We start from the raw sequence: 20,624 nt of genomic DNA on the forward strand, positions 1-20,624 counted from the left end.
TGTTTTCAGTTCTGCTGGGTATATACGCAGCAGTGGTATTGCTGGGTCATATGGAAAATCTATGGCTAGTTTTTTGAGAAACCGCCATACTGTCCTCCAGAATGGTTGGATCCTTCTGCATTCCCACCAGCAGTGGATGAGTGTTCCCCTTTCTTCACATCCTCTCCAGCATTTGTATTCTTCTGTTTTTTTCATAGATGCCAATCTTATGGGTATAAGATGGTATCTCATTGTAGTTTTGATTTGCATTTCCCTGATAGCTAGAGATTTGGAGCATTTTTTCATGTGCTTTTTAGCCATTTGTATTTCTTCTTTGGAGAAGTGTCTCTTTAAATCTTTTTCCCATTTTTTAAATGGGTTGTTTATCTTTTTATTTTCAAGATATAGGAGTTCTTTATATATGCAAGTTATAAGTTTCTTATCAGATATATGGTTGCCAAATATTTTCTCCCACTGTGTGGGCTCCCTTTTTACTTTCTTGACAAACTCCTTTGAGGTGCAGAAGGCTTTAATTTTGAGGAAGTCCCATTTATCTATTAGTTCTTTTGCTGCTCGTGCTTTTGGTGTGATATTCATGAAGCCATTTCCTATTACAAGGTCCTGTAGATGTTTCCCCACACAGCTTTCCAAGATCTTTATGGTCTTGGCTCTTATATTTAGGTCTTTGATCCATCTTGAGTTGATCTTTGTATAAGGTGTGAGATGGTAATCCTCTTTCATTCTTCTACATATGGATATCCAGTTCTCCAGGCGCCATTTGTTGAATAGGCCATTCTCTCCCAGTTGAGAGGATTTGGTGGATTTATCAAATATTATGTGGCTATATATATGATGTTCTATATCAGAGCTTTCAATTCGATTCCATTGGTCTGTGTGTCTCTCCTTATGCCAATACCATGCTGTTTTCACCACCGTAGCTTTGTAGTATGTTTTGAAGTCAGGTAGTGTGATTCCTCCAATTTCATTTTTCTTTTTCAGTATGTCTTTGGCTATTCGGGGTCTCTTTGCTTTCCAAATAAATTTCATAGTTAGTTTTTCTAGTTCCTTAAAGAAGGCTGTGTTTTTATTGGGATTGCATTGAATGTGTAGATCAGTTTTGGTAGGATAGACATCTTAATAATATTCAGTCTTCCTATCCATGAACAAGGAATATTCTTCCATTTATTTAGGTCTTCTTTGATTTCCTTGAACAGTCTTGTATAGTTCTCGGTGAATAAGTTTTTTTACATCTTTAGTTAAATTTATTCCTAAGTATTTGATTTTTTTATTTACTATTGTGAATGGAATTTGTTTCTTGATTTCCTCCTGATCTTGCTCATTATTGGTGTACAGAAATGCTACTGATTTTTGTGCATTGATCTTATAACCTGCGACTTTACTAAACTCATTTATGAGTTCTAGAAGCTTTGTTGTAGATCTCTCAGGGTTTTCTATGTATAGGATCATGTCATCTGCAAATAATGAAATTTTGACTTCTTCTTTTCCAATTTGAATGCCTTTTATATCTGGTTCTTGCCTCAGTGCTCGAGCAAGTACGTCTAAGACAATGTTAAATAGGAGCGGAGACAATGGGCATCCTTGTCTAGTTCCTGAGTTTAGAGGGAAGGATTCTAGGATTTCTCCATTGTAAACAATGTTGGCTTTAGGTTTTTCGTATATACTCTATCATGTTCAAAAAATTTCCTTGTATTCCAATCTTTTGGAGTGTTTTTATCAAGAAAGGGTGCTGTATTTTCTCAAATGCTTTTTTTGAATCTATAGATATAATCATGTGATTTTTTTCCTTCGATCTATTTATATGGTATATTACGTTGATTGATTTTCTTATGTTGAACCATCCTTGCATACCTGGGATGAATCCCACTTGGTCGTGGTGTATAATTCGTTTAATGTGTTGTTGAATATGATTAGCAAGTATTTTGTTATGTATTTTTGCATCTAGGTTCATTAGAGAAATTGGTCTGTAATTTTCCTTTCTTGTGGTGTCTTTGTTTGGCTTTGGTACTAGGGTAATGTTGGCATCATAGAAGGAGTTCGGCAATGTTCTTTCTGTTTCGATTTTTTGGAAGTTTCAGCAGGATTGGTGTTAGTTCTTTCCAGAATGTTTTGTAAAATTCACCTGTGAAGCCATCTGGCCCTGGGCTCTTCTTAGTTGGGAGATTTTTAATAACTGATTCTATCTCTCTGCTTGTGATTGGTTTGTTAAGATCATCAATTTCTTCTTTCATCAATATAGGCTGCTTATGTGTTTCTAGGAATTTGTCCATTTCCTCTAAATTGTCATTTTTGTTGGAATATAGTTTTTCAAAATATCCTCTTATGATAGTCTTTATTTCTGTGGGGTCAGTGGTGATATTGCCTTTCTCATTTCTTATTTTGTGTATTTGAATCATCTTCTCTCCTTTTTTCTTTGTTAGTCTCGCTAAAGGTTTGTCAATTTTGTTGATCTTCTCAAAAAACCAACTCTTGGTCTTGTTCATCTTTTCAAATGCTTTCTTATTTTCTATTTCATTTAGTTCTGCTCTTATCTTTGTTATTTCCTTCCTTCTTTTTCCTGTTGGGTTATTTGTTGTTGTTTTTCTAATTCTTTCAAATGTGCAGTTAGCTCTTCAATTTTTGCTCTTTCTTCTTTTTTGATATATGAGTTTATGGCTATAAATTTCCCTCTCAGTACTGCTTTTGCTGCATCCCATAAATTTTGGTATGTTGTGTTCTCATTATCATTTGTTTCAAGGTAGTCATTGATTCCTTTTGAGATTTCCTCTTTGACCCACTGTTTTTCTAAGAGTGTGCTGTTTAATTTCCAAATCATGGTGTGAAACCTGGGCTTCTGTCCCTTGCAAATTTCCAGCTTGACTCCACTGTGTTCAGAGATATTGTTTTGTATGATTTCAATCTTTCTGAATTCATTCAGCCTTTCTTTATGGCCTAGCATATGATCTATCTTGGAGAATGATCCATGTGCCCTTGAGAAAAATGTATATCCTGCTGCGTTTGGGTGTAATGACCTATATATGTCTATTAGACCCAGCTCCTCTAATATACTGTTCAAATGTTTTGTTTCTTTAGTGATTCTCTTTTGAGATGCTCTGTCCAGAGTTGATAGTGGTGTATTAAAATCCCCCACTATCATTGTAGATGCATCTATTTTTTCACTTAGTTTTTCCAGCGTTTTTACGTATTTAGAGGCGCCCTTGTTAGGAGCATAAATATTTATGTTTGTTCGATCTTCTTGACAGATTTTCCCTTTCACTGAAATGTAGTATCCTTCTTTGTCTCTCACAATTGTTTCACATTTAAAGTCTATTTTCTCTGATATTAATATAGCTACTCCTGCCTTTATTTGGTTATTGTTTGCTTGTATGATTGTTTTCCAGCCATTCACTTTCAATCTCCATGCGTCTCTGGGTCTAAGATGTGTCTCTTGTAGACAGCACACGGATGGGTCATATTTCCTTATCCAATGTCCCAGTCTGAATCTTTTGATAGGCGAGTTTAATCCGTTGACATTCAGTGTTATTACTTTCAAGGAATTATTTGTGTTAGGTATATTTTGTTTGGATTTGTGTTTGTCATATTTTGTTTGTATTTTTTTTCCCTTCTTTTTGTCTTTTTTTTTTTTGGTTGTTGTTGTTGTTGTTGCTCTTATACTCTCCTCCTACTTTGCCTGTCCTGTTTTTTCCTTTCTTTCTGCAGAACTCCCTTTAGAATTTCTTGAAGGGGAGGTTTCTTGTTAGTATACTCTTTCAGTTTCTGTTTGTCTGTGAATATTTTGAACTCTCCATCATGTTTGAATGCTAGTTTAGCTAGATAGAGTATTCTTGGTTGGAAATTTTTTTCCTTTAGTACCTTGACTATTTCATACCACTGCCTTCTTGCCTCCATGGTTTCAGATGAGAAATCAGCACTTAATCTAATGGAGCTTCCCTTGTATGTGATGGTTTTCTTTTCTCTTGCTGCTTTTAGAATTTTCTCTTTGTCTTGAGCATTGGATAATTTGACAAGTATATGTCTTGGGGTGGGCTTGTTGGGGTTTATGACCAGTGGAGTGCGCTGTGCTTCTTGGATATGTACATCTGTCTCTTTCAGTAGATTTGGGAAGTTTTCAGCCATTATTTCCTGCAACACTCCTTCTGACCCCTTTCCCTTCTCTTCTCCTTCTGGAATGCATATAATACATATGTTTAAGCATTTTGCATTGCCATTCAGGTCCCTAAGTCCTAGCTGGATTTTTTCTATCTTTTTATCGACCCCTTCTACTATCTGTTTGATTTCTGATGTACTGTCTTCCACATCACTAATTCTCTGCTCTGCCTCTTCTAGTCTGCTGATATTCGCTGCAAGTGTATTTTTGATTTCTTGAACTCTGGTGTTCATTTCCATCATATCTGTTATCTTTTTGCATATGTGTGCAATTTCCCCTCCAAGTGATGTCTTCAGGTTGTTAACCTCTTTCATTACTTCATCAAATTTGTCGGTGACAAATGTTCTGAGATCTTTCACTGCTTGTGCTAAGTTCTGCTCCCCTTCCTGATTTCTGATTTGTTGATTGGATTCAGCCAGGTTTTCCTGATTACTGGTTTGGTTTGTAGATTTTTGTTGCTTTCTGGTCATTATTTAATCTTGACGGATTTAATCAGTTCCTTAGCTTCTTTGTCTACTCTTGGGGATGAATTAGCTGTTGTTTTTGCGTAAGTGTTATATCTTCTGTCACTTTGTTCTTTTTATTCTAATTTCTTGCTGTTGGTTAAGTTCACTTTAAAGGAAAGTATTAGTGCCGGGGAAAGGCAATTGTGTAAGCAAGGGAAAAGTGTAAAGTAGTATTGGTGATATAGGTTAACAAAACAAGAATATGAGATGTGGGAGGATGGAGGTTAGATTCATGGAAATTGTGTAGAGTTATAGCAGTAGGTAGAGTACCTATTATGAGGTAGATGAGTGAATATGGGAGGAATGTGGTATGAGCTAAAAAGCTGTTGTTTTCGTGAGAGAGGAAAAAAAGAAAAGAAAGGTAATAGTTTCAAGAGTGGATAACAGACAGAAAACAAAACAAAAGTATTAGAAATTAAGACTTAGACACTTCATTGATCAAAGAAAGGGAGGTGGGAGGTGGAATATAGGAGAGACAGTAGATGATGGCAGATATCAAGATGTAGGGGAAAGAGGATAGTGTAGGTCGCCTAAATCAGTTCACATAGAAATGAGGCAGTGGAGGATGAGAAAACCTCAGCAAATGTGAGGTGTTTCCTGGCACACCTATTGTATAACTGAGTTAAAATAAAATAAGTAGAAGATGAGGGACACGAGGGGGAGAGAAAACAGAAAAAGAAAACAAATAAAAAAATAAAAAATAAAAATTTAAAAAAAGGGGGAAGAGAAGAAAGGAAGAAAGGAAAAGGGGGTGGGCTAAGGGTGGGGAACAGGTAGGGGAAAGAAAAAAAACACAGATATACACGATCCACTATTAAAAACACCAGCTAAACAACAACCACCACAAAAAAACCCCTAACTAACTGAATATTTGGGGGATATGCTGTGAGAACAGACTAGGGGATAATGTGGTGTTAGCAATCAGGACATTTAAAAAAAAGTAAAAAATAAGACAAAATGAAAATAAAAACAAAACAAAATGAAACGATAAAAATCGCCAATGTTGAAGGCTAGGGCTTTCAAGGACCTCAGATGGACCTCAGGGCGTGATGGATTCAGGGGTGGAAAGTCTGAGATATTAAAGACTCAAGAGGTGTGATTCTCTGGGGTGTGGGCCACCAGAGTTTAGGGGATTCAGACCAGGCAACCTCCAATCTGATCAACAGGAAGCCTAGGAGCCCCGTAGTGTAACACAGCCCTCAGGGATCCCCACAGCTGGGCGCCAGCCCTATGGGGGAAGTCAGATCTGCAAACTCTATATTATGTCTGAACCCTGCAATTCACTTACTTAGTAGGGCTCATTAATGTGAGTATATCGCCACTTCAGCTTTTGGACAGCTCCCGCCGTGGGCTTCCATAACACTGCCACTTGAGGGCGTCTTTACACCGCAGCCATTTTACTGGCACAGATCTGAAGCCTGGCCCGTGATGCCGAAAACAGATTCCAAAACCGGAATTCCCAAGCTTCGCAAAATATTCCCTAATTGGCTTCTACACGTGTCCCCCTCCCTCACCGCACCCTGAGACAACTTCCAATTACGTTTCTTTATTGCCTACAGCCTAATTCGGTTGCAGATTGGCAGCTGGGGTGTGGCGGTGGGGCTTCAGGCGGAAGTGCTATTATTTGTGTCCGCCATCAAAAATTTTCCTCTGCTTCACAACAGAACACCGTCTATCTCCCCAAATCGATCCGCAAAGGCAACCCGTCGCATCAACCCGCTAACAGCCCACCCAGGACTCGCGAACTGCCTAGCACCGCAGAGCCACCAAAAAGCTGAGCTGCTGCGCGGCACCACGGCTCCACCCACCCCCAAGAGGGAGGAACTCGTGTGCGGGTCTCACCTCCGGTCAATAGAACCCAAATTATATCTTATAGACTGATCCTCTCCGTTACCTTTCCACCAAATCGATGTCCAGACACTTCCTGCCCTGCAAAAATCCTGAAAAAGCCCTGCCTGGGAGAACCTCCAGCCGCGCCCAGCCGTTTCTTCCCAGGAGAAATTGCAAGGCAAGTTCACTCCTCTTATAATTATTTATAACCATACAGACTATAATTATATTACTTTAAGACAAATATTACCTTCACAGAACACATTCCCTTACTTAAAGTTACCACAATACCTTCTACAACTTGCCACATGCATTTAAGTTCCAAGAGTTTATGAAAATTAGCCATCCTTAGGACGAAACACAGCTTTTAGAAAAAACTTATTTTCAGTCAGCATTCCCACAAACTTTTAACCTTCTTTAATATTCATTTAAGTTTTACATCCTTCATTTTATCCTGTGAGGAAAAATAAACTATTCATTTCAATCTAGGCAAGAACTATTTTTTATGAAAAGACTTATAGTAATTTTGTTAATCAAGACTTACAATTTTTTATCATTGTAGATATCTTATTAACATTTAAACTTATGTATTAAAAATAATGAATAAATTTTTAAAAAGTAAAAAAAAGACAATTTTTTATCATTGTAGATATCTTATTAACATTTAAACTTATGTATTATATAAACAATTATTTAATAATTTTTGGCCATTTGAATAGAACTCTTTATATTTATTAATTTATATCACCATCCGGAGGTATCAAAATGTACACTGACATTGAACAAACAGACAAACACAAAACAATTACAACACACTAACAGAAACATACAGTTTACAATTGACTCATAAATCTTACTTTCTTGGTATAGTTGCTTTTAAGTTCTCTGTTATAGCATATGTTAGATTGTACTTTTTAAAATTTCTTCTGGAATCCATGTTGCCTGTAACATGCAAGCTTGTGCTTGGAAACATTTTTATTCGTTATTAGCAATTAGTTAAGATAACTTGAGCAGCATAAATGTAGCTAAGCTCTTATTTAGGAGTTTAGACAGACCGTTAACACACATTTTTTATTACTACTCTGTAAGACTATACTGAGACTTGAAGTTCAGTAGTAAACTACTGATTTAAAACTGAAAATTCCTTTTAACACCTTGATAAAAATTTTGTACTAATTTTATTATTTTGGTTAAAGAGGCCCAATCAGAATTAGCATGGAAACAAAACACAAGGGAAGGCAATTAGGTAGGTGCAGAGGGTTGTACTGGATACACAGAAGATATTTCATTAGGACATTTCACTGAGCTTTTGATGATGAAAGGGTTAATATTCCCCATTCACCTCAATCTCCCATTCTTGTTCCAATTTACTTTCTTTCATTTCAAATTTACTTATGGGCTTAGGAAATAATTTCATCTTTCTCAACTTTCTTCAGACTGTAAAGGATTTAAAGCTGCCGCTATCTGGTGGTGTAAGGTCCATACTGATAATGGAATGAATTCCTTTTTTTCATATGCTCTTCATAAAGCTTTCATTACACATATCCACTGTTTCAAATTTAAAACATTAGCCACTGAGGCTGAAGCCAGCAACAATGCTTTTGTGTTAAAGCTAACAATTCTAGTAATTCATAGCTTTTTACAGGCACCCCATTAACTTTCAGTAAAGTTACTAATGCGAATATGCTTCCACACGTCCCATTTAATTACCCACTACCCTGATCACTTCATGGAAAATGTTACTTAAAAGAAGACTCGAGTCACTCTGCTTTGGATGTCACATGACCCTCAATGAGGTCTTTTCCGTGGTTCCTGATACTGATTTGGAAGACACTTCTTCAGGCCCCACGTTGGGCGCCAGATGTTGGAGATTGGGACCCAAACGGTATCGGGAATGAAAGAAAGAGAAAAGGGAGAAGGAAACAAAGAAAAAGAAAGAGTGTAAAAGAAAGAACAGGAGAACTGGGACCAGGGGATCTGCGAGTAATAACTTCTCAGAGAACTTTATTGTTTACAAGGGGCTCTCTATATACCCCAGTGTACGTGACAAAGAGCAGGAATGTGTAGCCTATGTGCCAATAAGCAGGAACACGTAGCATACATGACATCAAGCAGCAACATGTATTAACTATCAGCATTACCTATAGTCTAAGGAATTTTAAAAAATCTTATCTCAAGGTACAAAGTCTAAGTGTTCTATTCACTACAAAAGGTATGTGCTCATCTTTTCTTTCAGCCTTTAACAGCTTCATCCCATTTGCCTGGAACTCTTAATTACCACATTCCTTAGGGTGCAAGCGTAGCCATGGAGACAGCACTAGCATGGAGACAGCACGCCTCTCCTGGAGAGGCCACTGTGCCTCAGTTTCCAACAGATTTCAAACCAAAATCAGATCGTAGGTAAATGGAAGAAAATTGCTGAAAATCTGGATGTAAAACTGGTGTCATTACAGGAACGTCTGGATGAGGTGAATGCTGCCTTGGACGCAGCATTGAGACTTACAGAACAGTTAGATCTGAAGAAGGAACAAATTGACGAACTTAAAAGAGAAAATGAGCTCCGACAGGAAGTGCTGGATGATGTACAAAAGATATTGATGAATTTAGTAAACTGCACAGAAGGAAAAGTGGACAAAGTTCTAATGAGAAACCTCTTCATTGGACATTTTCACACACCAAAAAACAAATGTCATGAGGTGTTAAGATTTTTGGGAAGCATCCTGGGTATCAAAAAGGAAGAATAGGATCTATTTTTCACTGAAGACATGGGCAGAGATACTAGGTGGGTGAATGGTTGGCTTGCAGGGGGATCAAAAAGTGTCCCCACCACACATCTGAAACTGAATCAACAGAGTGTACTTAACAGTTCTTTTTCAGAACTTTTTGTTAAATTTCTAGAAACAATCTCACACATCTGTCCCAGCACCAAAACTTTCTGTTCATGCCATGAAACCTCTAGATTCACCAGGAAAGACAAAACTAGCCATAAATGTAGCACCATGTTTTAAAGATACAGCAGAGACCAGAACCAGAAGAGCAGATGGGAGTCCAGTGTTACCTAGGGTCTGCAGCTGTGCCTCTTATCAACCTAGCTGGACTTGGAAGTGGTGGGCCTGGGAATCTTCTTTTAAAAGCCATTTCAGATGAGTTGCCCATATATACCCCTTTGCCATGTTAACTGACAACAATGTTGGAGCTACATTGAAAGACTTTTTAAAGCAAGAGGTGATTCTCAAGCTAGAAAAAATATAGCACTTTGAAACAAGCAAACCAACCTTGAACATTAGGTGTTTATGTTTTATCACAATGTGGCCTTTTGGAAGAAGTCACGTATTTGTTTGTAGTTGTACTTTCCTTATGTTCAATAAAAACATCCTTAAAGTACTTTTAGAAATTACACATGATATAGGAAAAGTATTTGCTATATAATATGCTTTTTCTTCTCTGAATTGAACCCATTTAAATTAAAACATTGATCTTTTATCATAATATATAAAAGGGAAAAAGAAAGAAATGCAAATAGCCATGTAACGGTTCTTTATTTTCTTCTCTGATTTTGTTAAGAGATGAAACCTGTGGCTAGTTACCCAGAGCTGAGCCTCAGGAGAGAGTGGACTCTGGGGAGGGTAAGGCAGGGATCTCGGCAGGGACAGGCAGCCAGCTGTGCCACGGGGCAGGACCTGAGGGTCACCAGTGCTGACCCTGGTGAGAAAGCATCTCTGCTGGTGCTTTCATTTGCACACTTCACAGCCTCAGCGCTGTAAGTTTTCACACTAAATGAATCTCCATTATGATTTACTTGATTTAACTTAATGTGTGAGGGAGAATTCCTGCATCTATGCATTGGGACTGGCTCCCAGTGCAGGACAAGGCGCTGATATCCAGGCTACAGGTCAGGGAATACAGATGGGGAGAGTGAGATGAGAAGGAGGGGCTCCTGACAGGGCCCAGTATTTCCTCTCCTAGGAACACCCCACATCACTTTCTTCACTCTGATCGATATATGTACAGGGCCTTCATGAAGTCCAGGCAAGTGGCTGTAAGAATGTGCTTCCTCAACTGCTCCTTCCAGAATTAGCACAGGGATCCCCAAACCCATAATCCTTCCTCTCTGTCCCATGCTCCCTCCCCCGGGCCCCTTTCCAGTGACTGCACGGCCTCTGCCACCACCCTGACCACCAAGACATTGTTTACTTTGGCTCCAGGAAGACATGACTGTCTTGTGGACATCATATCTCCTGTCTCCTCATCAGTGCCTCCAGAGTCTCTCAATCCCCTTTCCCATTCCATGTGCCAGACCCTTGAAGTCCACCTATGGTCATCTCACCCATTTCCCCGAATCCAGAAAACCCATTCCGAAAGTCCAATGCTGACACACTAGGACCTGCTTAATAAATTGGGTTCATGTCTCCAGCTGTTCGTCCCTCTACACCCGATCTGCTTGTGGGAAACCTATGCCTGATTCAGGAGTTTCAGTTCACCCAACTTGATAGCCTCTAAGAGCTTCCTGTCTCACACAGTATACTCACATGCAAAATTACGGGACTGACATACTTAAACTATGCCATTCCTACCCTTCACACTGCACAGAATCGGCTTCTGTCATTTATTATTAATATTTTTACTGTTTAAGTAGAAATTCTAAGTGATGAGAACATTAAAATAAATCATGTGTTCTACCATGGAGTAATATCAATGACCTACAACGATGAATTAATTTGAATGTTTTGGAATTTTTGCTTGGTATTGATCTATATCTCCTCTGACCATATTTTTTTTCCTCTGACCACATTTTATATGTACACACAGAGATATGGAGATAGAGAATGAGTCCCAGGGTCCTGTGTCTTTGCATGTGCTGACATACAGCCCAAGTGGTTCCTCTCCCTTGGAAAATGCTGACATCACATAAACAAGTGGAGCACAAAGTGTTTCATCAAGAGTCATGGGTACTCTTCCCTGGAAATTGAGTGCCCTTCCCAAGAAAACCTAATGAACGTGACTCTATGACAGAAACACCTAAGACCTGAGGGTCAGTAGTCATAAGGAGAGAAGGCAAAGGCAATGAGGGAGGGACTGTGAGGCCAGAACCAGGTCTGCCCTTCAGGGAGCCCAGGAGGGGGCTGGACTGAGTGGGATCAGGACCAACGAGCTGAAGCTCTTCCCAGGAGCGGGGAGTGGAGGCAGGGAAGGGCCTTACTGCCAGGTTCCTGGACTTCCTCTCTCATCTCACCTCCAGCTTCAACTTTCTGGTTCCTTTCCTGGCTTTGAAAATCATAAGTTATATTCTTAGAGAAAATGCCTATCAGATGACAGCAGAGCCTAGAGTGACACTGAGGAAGGTGGAAGACACCATGACTTTCCCTTTTGCCTTTGTTCTGTACCCTGGGAGCCCCAGCACGGCCCCCAGTGCCTTTCCTCATCTGACTCTAAAGAGATATGAGGGAAATGACTTAGCACAGAATTAATCTGAAAACTCCAAACAGTCTACCCTTTTGTCCAAGGTTGAATATTCCCTGAGCAATTCATGGTTAAACACTAATGCATCAGAGATACTCTGTGTCCTCCAAGCTCCCAAATAGTAAATGATGGTGTAGCTTCCTAATGACCAGGAAGATGAGCTGGACCCATCTGATGCTGCGGTCGGGTTGCTATTCTGTGTCTAAGATATAAATGTTACCTTTTTTGTTTCTTTCTCTTTCCATTGACTTCAGATAAGGTTATCTAAATGTGTACAGTATATTTGACATATACAATTTCCTAGAAGAGGAGAGTGTCAAGTGGGGGCATCTTCAAACTGACCCCTTTTTGAAAAGGACATCCACAAAAAGCAGCAGCAGATTATAAACTACCTTGCAGGGGTCTTTATCCCAGCAACATTTTTCCTCCATCAATTAAGAATTTTGGAATCACAAAGCAAAATGGGCTTGAGAGATGTATGCACAAGCAAAGCATGTGCCCTTCCACAAGTGTCCCCACACTTGCTTAGAGAGCTTTGACTTGACCACCATATCCCATCTGTTCTTCTAAAGCACCAAGAGAAAAGCATCTGAGCAGAGTGCACAGCAAGGTCCAATTCTCAGAGAGTTTTCATTTGGGCAACTGGGCATTACTCTAAGAGAAACCAGAACAGTACAGATTCTGGATTCACTCACTTTTCATTGTTGTTGCATCATCATCTTGCTGCATGACTCACTTGCGTGGGCACTTCTTCACCACACAGGCACTCGGCATGAACTAAATGATCCAGAAGTTAAGGAGATAAAGGACAAACAAGATGTTTTTAAAAAGTTACGTAAGGAAAAAGACCTCTTAATCGAAGCAAAAAGTGCCAAGTAACTTTCGTTAAATGAAAATTTCACTAATAAAGTGAATGAAAATGAACTTTTAAGGCAGGCAGTAACAAACCTGAAGGAGAGAATATCAATTTTAGAAACGGACATTTCTAAACTGAAAGAGGAAAATGAAAAAATAGCAGAAACATCTAGGGTAAAAGAAACAGAACATCAAGCATTAAAAGAGGCTAATACCATGATGTCGATGATGCAGTAAGAAAGGGAGTTTGAGTGCCAGGCAATGAAGGAGAAGGCTCTTGTTTTGGAACAACTACTCAAAGGAAAGGAACAGGACAAGACTGGGGAGTTAGATCAGCTTTTAAATGTAGTGAAATCCATGCAGGAGAAGGCAGCTGTGTTTCAACAGGAGAGAGATCAAGTCCTGTTGGCCCTGAAATAGAAACAAATGGAAAACTGTGCCCTGCAGAATGAGCTACAACATTTACATAACAAGGAATTACACTTAAACCGGGAGCTAGAGAGCCTGCATAAGCATGTTTTACAATCAGAAGAATCTTCTACTCGTGAAGCTTTGGCTGCAGAAGACAGGGAGAACAGCCTAAGAAAGAAAGTCACAGCACTGGAAGACAAGCTACTTTCATCCCCTGATGCAATGACGGACGCAAAGTGTCAAGCCAGTTTGCAGGTAGCATCATTGCAGGTCCAACTGAATGCAGTCTCCACACAGAGGGATGAAACTGCACAACAGCTTTCCATCTCACAAGAACAAGTAAAGCAGTATGCTCTCTCCCTAGCCAACCTGCAGGGGGTACTAGACCGTTTCCAGCAAGAGGAAAAAGCTATGTATTCTGCCGAACTACCAAAGCAAAACCACCTTGTAAGGGAATGGAAGACAAAGGCAGAAAATCTGGCAGGAAAACTTTCATCACTACAGGAACGTTTGGATGAGGCGAATGCTGCATTAGACTCAGCATCGAGACTGAGAGAACAAGTAGATGGGAAGGAGGAACAAGTTAAAAATCTTAAAAAACAAAATGCATGCCAACAACAAATGCTGGATGAGGTACAAAAGAAACTGATGAATGTACTACAGAGCACAGAAGGAAAAGTGGACAAAGTCCTAATGAGAAAGCTCTTTATTAGATACTTTCAGACATCAAAAACCAAGTGTCGTGAGGTATTAAGATTAATGGGAAGCAGTCTGGGTATGAAAAAGGAGGAAACGGAAGAGTTGTTCACTGACGGCCAGGGTGCAGTTACTAGGTGGATGAGTGGGTGGCTTGGAGGAAGATCAAAGAGTGTTCCCAATACATCTCTGAAACCTAGTCGACAGCATGTACTTAATAGTTCTTTCTCAGAACATTTTCTGAAATTTCTACAAACAGAGTCTCATCCATCTGTGCCACCACCAAAATTTCTTCTCATGATATGAATCTCCAAGATCCACCAGGAAGGAAACAACGAGCCACAAATGTGCCACCACATTTTAATTATACAGCAGCATACAAAACCAGTACAAGAGCACCTGAGAATTCATTCTTAGCTCCCTGCTCTGCAGCGGTGCCTCTAATCAGCCTTCCTAGACTCGGAACTGGTGGGCCTGAAATCTTCTTTTGAAACCCAACTCAGATGTGTTGCCCACATTTACAGCTCTGCCATGCCACCTGACAACACCGCTGCAGTTGAACTGAAAGACTCTAAAGCAACGAGCAATCAAGCCAGAAACGACTGTACCACGGTGAAACAAGCAAGCCACCCTTAACCATTATGTGTATATATGTATATATTTTATCACAATGTCACCTTTTAGAAGAAGTCAGGTGTTCATTTGTACCTGTACTGTCCTTATATTTAATAAAACTATCTTTATACTTTTAGAAATTGCAGGTGTCATAGAACAAGTGTGCCATATAATTTCCCTTTTTTCCCTGATTCAAACCCTTTTAAACTAAATCATGTATATTTTACCATAATTGACAAAAAAGAAAGAAATGCAAATAGCCATAAAGCAGCTCTTCATTTCCTTCTCTGATTATTTTATGAGACAAGCCCTGTGACTGGTTGCCCACAGCACATCTCCAGGACACAGTAGATTCTAGAGGGGAAGGCAGGGCTCTCGGAAGAGACAGGCAGCTGGCTGTGCCATCGGGCAGGACCTGAGGATCACCAGGGGTTGACAATGTGAGAAAGCATCTCTGCTGGTGCACCGAATTGGGCAGTTCATATCCTCAGAAATGTAACTTTTATGCTACATAAATCTCTATTATGACTTACTTGGTTTAAATATAAGTCGGAGGAAGAATTCCTGAGAATTCTATGCATTGGGCCTGGCTCCCAGTGCAGGACAAGGGTGCTGACATCCGGGCTACAGGTCAGGGAGGACAGATGGAAGAGTGGGATGAGGAGGAGGGGTTACTGGCAGGGCCCTGTTTCCTCTCCGAGGAACACCCCACATCACCTTTCTCACTCTGATCGATACATACTCAGTAACTTCATGACACCCAGGCAAGTGGATGTAAGAACCTGCTTCTGAAACTGCTCCCCCCAGAATTAGCACAGGGATCCCCAAACCCATGGTCCTTCCTCTCTTGACTCTCACTCCTGGGCTCCCCTCCCCCTGGGCCCCTTCCCAGTGACTGCATGGCCACTGCCACCACCCTCTCGACTAAGACAAATTCTGTCTTGGCTCCAGGAAAACACGCCTGCCTTGTTTCTGTCATAGCCTCTCAATCCCCTTCCCCATTCCATGTGCCACCCCCTTGCAGTCCACCCAGGTCATCTCACCCAGCTTCCCCTATCCAGAAAGTCCATTCTAAAAGCCCACTGCTAACACACTAGCATCTGCTTTATAAATTGGCTTTATGACTCAACCTTTTCCTCTGTCTCCACCCCATCTACTTGTTGGAAATCTATGCTGGATTCAGGAGTTTCAGCTCACCCAACTTCAAAGCCTCTAAGACCTGCCTGTCTCACACAGTGATACTCACATGCAAAATGATGGGATTGACATACAGAAACTACTCCATTCCTGTCCTTCATTGTACCAAATGGGTTTTTCTCATTAATATCATTATTATCTGTGTAAGTAGTAACTCTAAGTGATAACAATATTAAAATAAATTATGTTTTATCATGGAGTAATATCACTAATGCACAAAAGACCAACTAATCTGAATGCCTTGGAATTTCTTGTTGGTATTGATCTGTAGCTCTTCAAGCCATATTTTATATGTACACACAGAGATATGGAAATAGAGAATGGGTCCCAGGGTCCTGCGGTCTGTGCATTTGCATGGACGCAGGCCAAGTGAGTTCCTCTCTCTTGGAAAATGCTGAAATCACATACAGAAGTGAAGCACAAAGTGTTTCATCAAGAGTCATGGGTACTCAATGGGACAGTTGAAAGCTGAGTGCCCTTCCCAAGAAAACCTAATGAATGTGACTCTATGACAGAAAAACCTGAGATTGAGAGCTCAGTAGTCCTACGGAGAGAAGGCAAAGGCAGTGAGGGAGATAATATGAGGCCAGAACGAGTTCTGCCCTTCAGGGAGCCCAGGAGGGGGCTGGACTGAGTGGGATCAGGACCAACGAGCTGAAGCTCTTCCCAGGACCAGGGAGTGGAGGCAGGGAAGGGCCTTCCAGCCAGCGTCCTGGGCTCCCTCTCTCATCTCACCTCCAGCTTCAAGTTTCTGGCTCCCTCCCTACTCTGAAAATCAAAAGCTATATTCTTAGAGACACGCCCATCAGATGTGGGCAGAACCTAGACTGACACTGAGGAAGGTGGAAGACATCATGACTTTCCCTTTTGCCTTTGCTATGGGCCCTGGGAGCCCCTTCTGCCTACCTGCAAGCCTCAGTTTCTGAGCCCAAGTGAATGCCACTTTTTTCTCAAACAGGCCCAAATCAATAAATTCATCCTGACCCAAATTTCTTTTCAGACATCTCAAAACTGTAGCTTCAAGAACAAAACCTTCTTTCTCCACAAAATACGTAAGGGGTTAAAAACATGCTAGTCCAGATCCCTGCCTCTTATGAACATTGAAAGAGTCATACCATGGGGTGATATTCTGGATCACTATTGCCAACACATGCTGAAGCCAGCTAGTAAGACAGGAAGTCAAGAGTCAGATCTGGAACCTGGCAAAGAGTCCAGAGGGACATCAGTAACCTCAAGATGGCTGTGGGACCCCTCAAACAGTTCTGGCATCCAGAAGACAATTTCCTCCACAAGCCAGGAGAAGCCCAGGATATTCCACAAGGACTTAATAATTGGGCCCTCCTGGGGGATTGATGGGAGAGGAAATCAATCAAAACAACAAGCAGCTGCAACACATACCCTGCCGTTAGCAAAGTGTGGAATAATTTATAGTTTGAACGCAAGCACCAAGCTCTCCTGCGCTCTTGCCTTCACCCTGTCTCAGTCCCAGTGCTGGGTTGCCCTGCTTCTGCCTTCTGCACCCTTCTCCCGCTGAGTTCTACCACATGGATCAACATGCAAGTCAAACCTGGACACTTATAAACTATAATGGGAAATTGTAGTCTGTAACTCAGCCTGCTTGATCATTTCTCAGCATCTTTCTCTCTACCTGGGACCTGTGATCCGTCATTTTCTCCCATTTCTCTTCCCACCCGACCTGAATAAATTACTGGCCTAACTCAACAGATGTGCTCTTCTTTTTTCCCCTCGATGTGCTCTTGAAATTCACTTCTGCAGCTCAGTCAAGAACCTAGACAAAATCTGGTAACAATGCCATGAACTGTCAGTAGCCTCTTGATTAGTGGAAACAGAGGGTTCTTAAGGTCCTTGAAAATAATCAGAGGGCAGAGTCAGCTTTACAACTCCCACTGGAGAAGCTAGCTATCTTATATAGAGATGGGGATTCTCTTTCTGAATGATGAGATCATTCTCCTTTTAAGAATTTCAAACAAAAGGATGAGAGGTCACTCATTGCTGACAGCAATCTCCTCATTGATTGTAGAAGAATTCTGCCATCTATGCCATCAACTCACTGATTAAAGTCCAGGAAAGACCCTTGTATAGAAATTAGCTCAGTGCTTTCTTTTTTTTTTTTTTTTCTTTTTTTTTTAAAGATTTATTTATTTATTTAATTTCCCCCCTCCCCTGGTTGTCTGTTCTTGGTGTCTATTTGCTGCCTCTTGTTTCTTTGTCTGCTTCTGTTGTCGTCAGCGGCACGGGAAGTGTGGGCGGCGCCATTCCTGGGCAGGCTGCTCCTTCTTTTCACGCTGGGCGGCTCTCCTCACGGGCGCACTCCTTGCGCGTGGGGCTCCCCCACGCGGGGGACACCCTTGCGTGGCATGGCACTCCTTGCGCGCATCAGCACTGCGCATGGCCAGCTCCACACGGGTCAAGGAGGCCCAGGGTTTGAACTGCGGACCTCCCATATGGTAGACGGACGCCCTAACCACTGGGCCAAAGTCCATTTCCCAGCTCAGTGCTTTCTTGACCAAACAAATGCACACTTCACCTGATTGAGTTGACAAAGTCTACCCATTACACCAACTGAAAATGGGCAAGGTAGAGACTTAAATCTTCAGGCTTTTCATATCCTGCTTGAGCCCTGAATCTCAGCAGAGGTGCAAGAACACCTACTCTCCAGATCATTGTATTTGCCCAGAGCAACTAATAAAATGATCCCAAAAGACAAGGAGTATCTACAACTGCAAACAAAACATTTCCTTCATCTGCCCTATAAGATCTAAGTCTCCATGCTATCTGAAGGAGAGCAAGCATCACAATTTCACACTCAAGATAGAGGAATGAATAAACATAAGTAAGGATGCAACCAGGGACCAAAGTAGATCTTGTATCATTCAAATAACAGAAAACATTTTAATGCTGATTTAAAGGAAGTGGTTACCAGACTTTCTTTTGGGAGGGGGAGAGAAAAGAAGGTGGAAATCAGAATATTTTTAGGGCAACTGAATTTTTCTGCATGACATTGTTATGATGGTTATGGGCCATTATACATTCTGCCAATATCTATAAAATTGTATGCGGAAAAGTGTAAACTAAAATGAAAACTATAGAGCATAGAAGTAGCAGTGCGCCAATATTCATCAATTCTAATAAATGTAACATACAAATGGAAGAAAGTATTCTAGGGGAAATGGGAGAGGCAGACAGGTAGGTTATACTGAGAGCTGTCCCCTTGGTGGACTGATACAAAAGTCTTTACTTAAGAAGATACACGGAAGAGGAGAGAGCTCTGTTTTGTTTCATCCTGTGGCCATGGGGAGAGAAGAGTCACTCACCTGTCACTTTGCAGCTGAAGACAACAGAGCAGCTGAGCAGCTGAGCAGGCCTGGAAGGAACCAGCCCTATGACAGAGACTGAGGCAGGAAGCCCTGGGAGCCCAGGCAGAGGTCTCCTCCCTACGGCTTCCACTCCGGGCAACTGACTCTCCTGAGAAAACAATGAGTAGGACTCTTAGGGCCTTGTAACTGTAAACTTTTACCCAAATGAATACATTTTAAAGGCAACAGAGTTCTGGCACTTTGCATCAGCACCCCGTTGGCTGACTAATACAGCTATAAGTCTTTATTTTTTTTTCGTATTAACAAAATATGGATTAGTGAGAGTGTGAAAAATGAGAATACTCGGAAATAACTGGTGGTGGTGTTAACTGGCCAACTGTATTTCAGAATATTTTGGCTCTTCCCAATGTGTTAAAAATAGAATTTTCATGTATCTGGAAAATATCATGTGCTGGAAAGCATGGTCATCAATAATCAACATGGGGATGAATCTACTAGTACCCCTCAAATTCCATCTTGTGTTTTACACATCTGTTTGCAAGGGAAACCCACCTTTTCTCCAGAGCTCTGCAGTCAGTGTGCTCTGCTACAAACAATGCATCTCAGTCTTGTTTTCACCATTCCCCAATAAGGGCAGCCAATCCTCCTCACAACTTTTGTATGTGAATTTTAAATAAATGAACTAGAAGGGAAGCTAGCCATTATTAAAACCAAGACAGTTTTTCTGTTTCCAGCTCATTTCCAATCTCCAAAGCCCTAAGGCTCTGACAGGGAAATCATTAGTAACTGGCCTCCCAGCCAGGGGCTCACAGGCGGGCTCGGTTCAAGCACAGTCCTGATCAGCACCCCCTCCTTCAGTCCTTTCCTTGACAGAAATACCTGAACACAGACATATCCATGGGCCACAGATCTGTTACTAGGGTTGTCCTGATGGACATACACCTCCTTGGAGGCATGAGATTCCTATGGCTGTTTCGAAGAGGATAAATTTGGGAATCAAAGCAACATGTATTACCATCCTTAGAATTCTCGTATTTAAGTATGAAATAGGATTCATTGTGCCAAATCATGGTATTTATAGGAATGCATCTCCTCTACAGACCCTAGGAGAGAATCTAGTTTCAGATTCTAGAGTAGGGTTTCTTGAACTCGCTCACTCATGGCCTCTTGGCCATGTTGAAAACTGATGTGATCAGTCTACTTCAGTAGTTATATTGTCTTGTTATTGTCCTGCTACCTAATATCCCTCTCGTCCTCAAGGACACCTGTCAATGTGTATAGGGCCCACTGAAAACTCCAGGAATTCTCATCTCAAAATCTTGAATCATACCTGCAAAGACCCTCATGCATATCAGCCATCATTCGCAAGTGTCTTGTTTAAGAACCTAGATATATTTGGTGCTACATATTCAGCCTAATACATTGCCCTGGTGGACCAATCCTCAGGTGTTACCTTCTCAGTGGTCATTTTATTTTCTAGTGTACAGTAAATATGTGTTATTCTATGTGTGTTTGTCTTTGATGTTTAAATCATTTTTCATAGGCACACATGTGATCCATCTGGGCCTCTCA

At 40.9% G+C, this 20,624-nt stretch overlaps 1 long non-coding RNA gene across 2 annotated transcripts in view; it reads right to left on the reverse strand.

Annotated features, from left to right (window-relative positions):
• Window positions 1–12,394: 12,394 nt before the first annotated feature.
• Window positions 12,395–20,624, reverse strand: part of LOC131280547 (uncharacterized) — a 91,640-nt gene continuing 83,410 nt past the window's right edge. For both annotated transcript variants that reach the window (XR_009188156.1, XR_009188158.1), the window contains exons 4-5: window positions 19,050–19,200; window positions 12,395–12,717 (exon numbers count right to left, since the gene is read on the reverse strand). This is a non-coding gene — a long non-coding RNA (uncharacterized lncRNA). The remainder of the gene's footprint in view (window positions 12,718–19,049; window positions 19,201–20,624) is intronic.

The sequence above is a fragment of the Dasypus novemcinctus genome, chromosome 12 (genome assembly GCF_030445035.2).
Source record: "Dasypus novemcinctus isolate mDasNov1 chromosome 12, mDasNov1.1.hap2, whole genome shotgun sequence".
Lineage (NCBI taxonomy): Eukaryota > Metazoa > Chordata > Mammalia > Cingulata > Dasypodidae > Dasypus > Dasypus novemcinctus.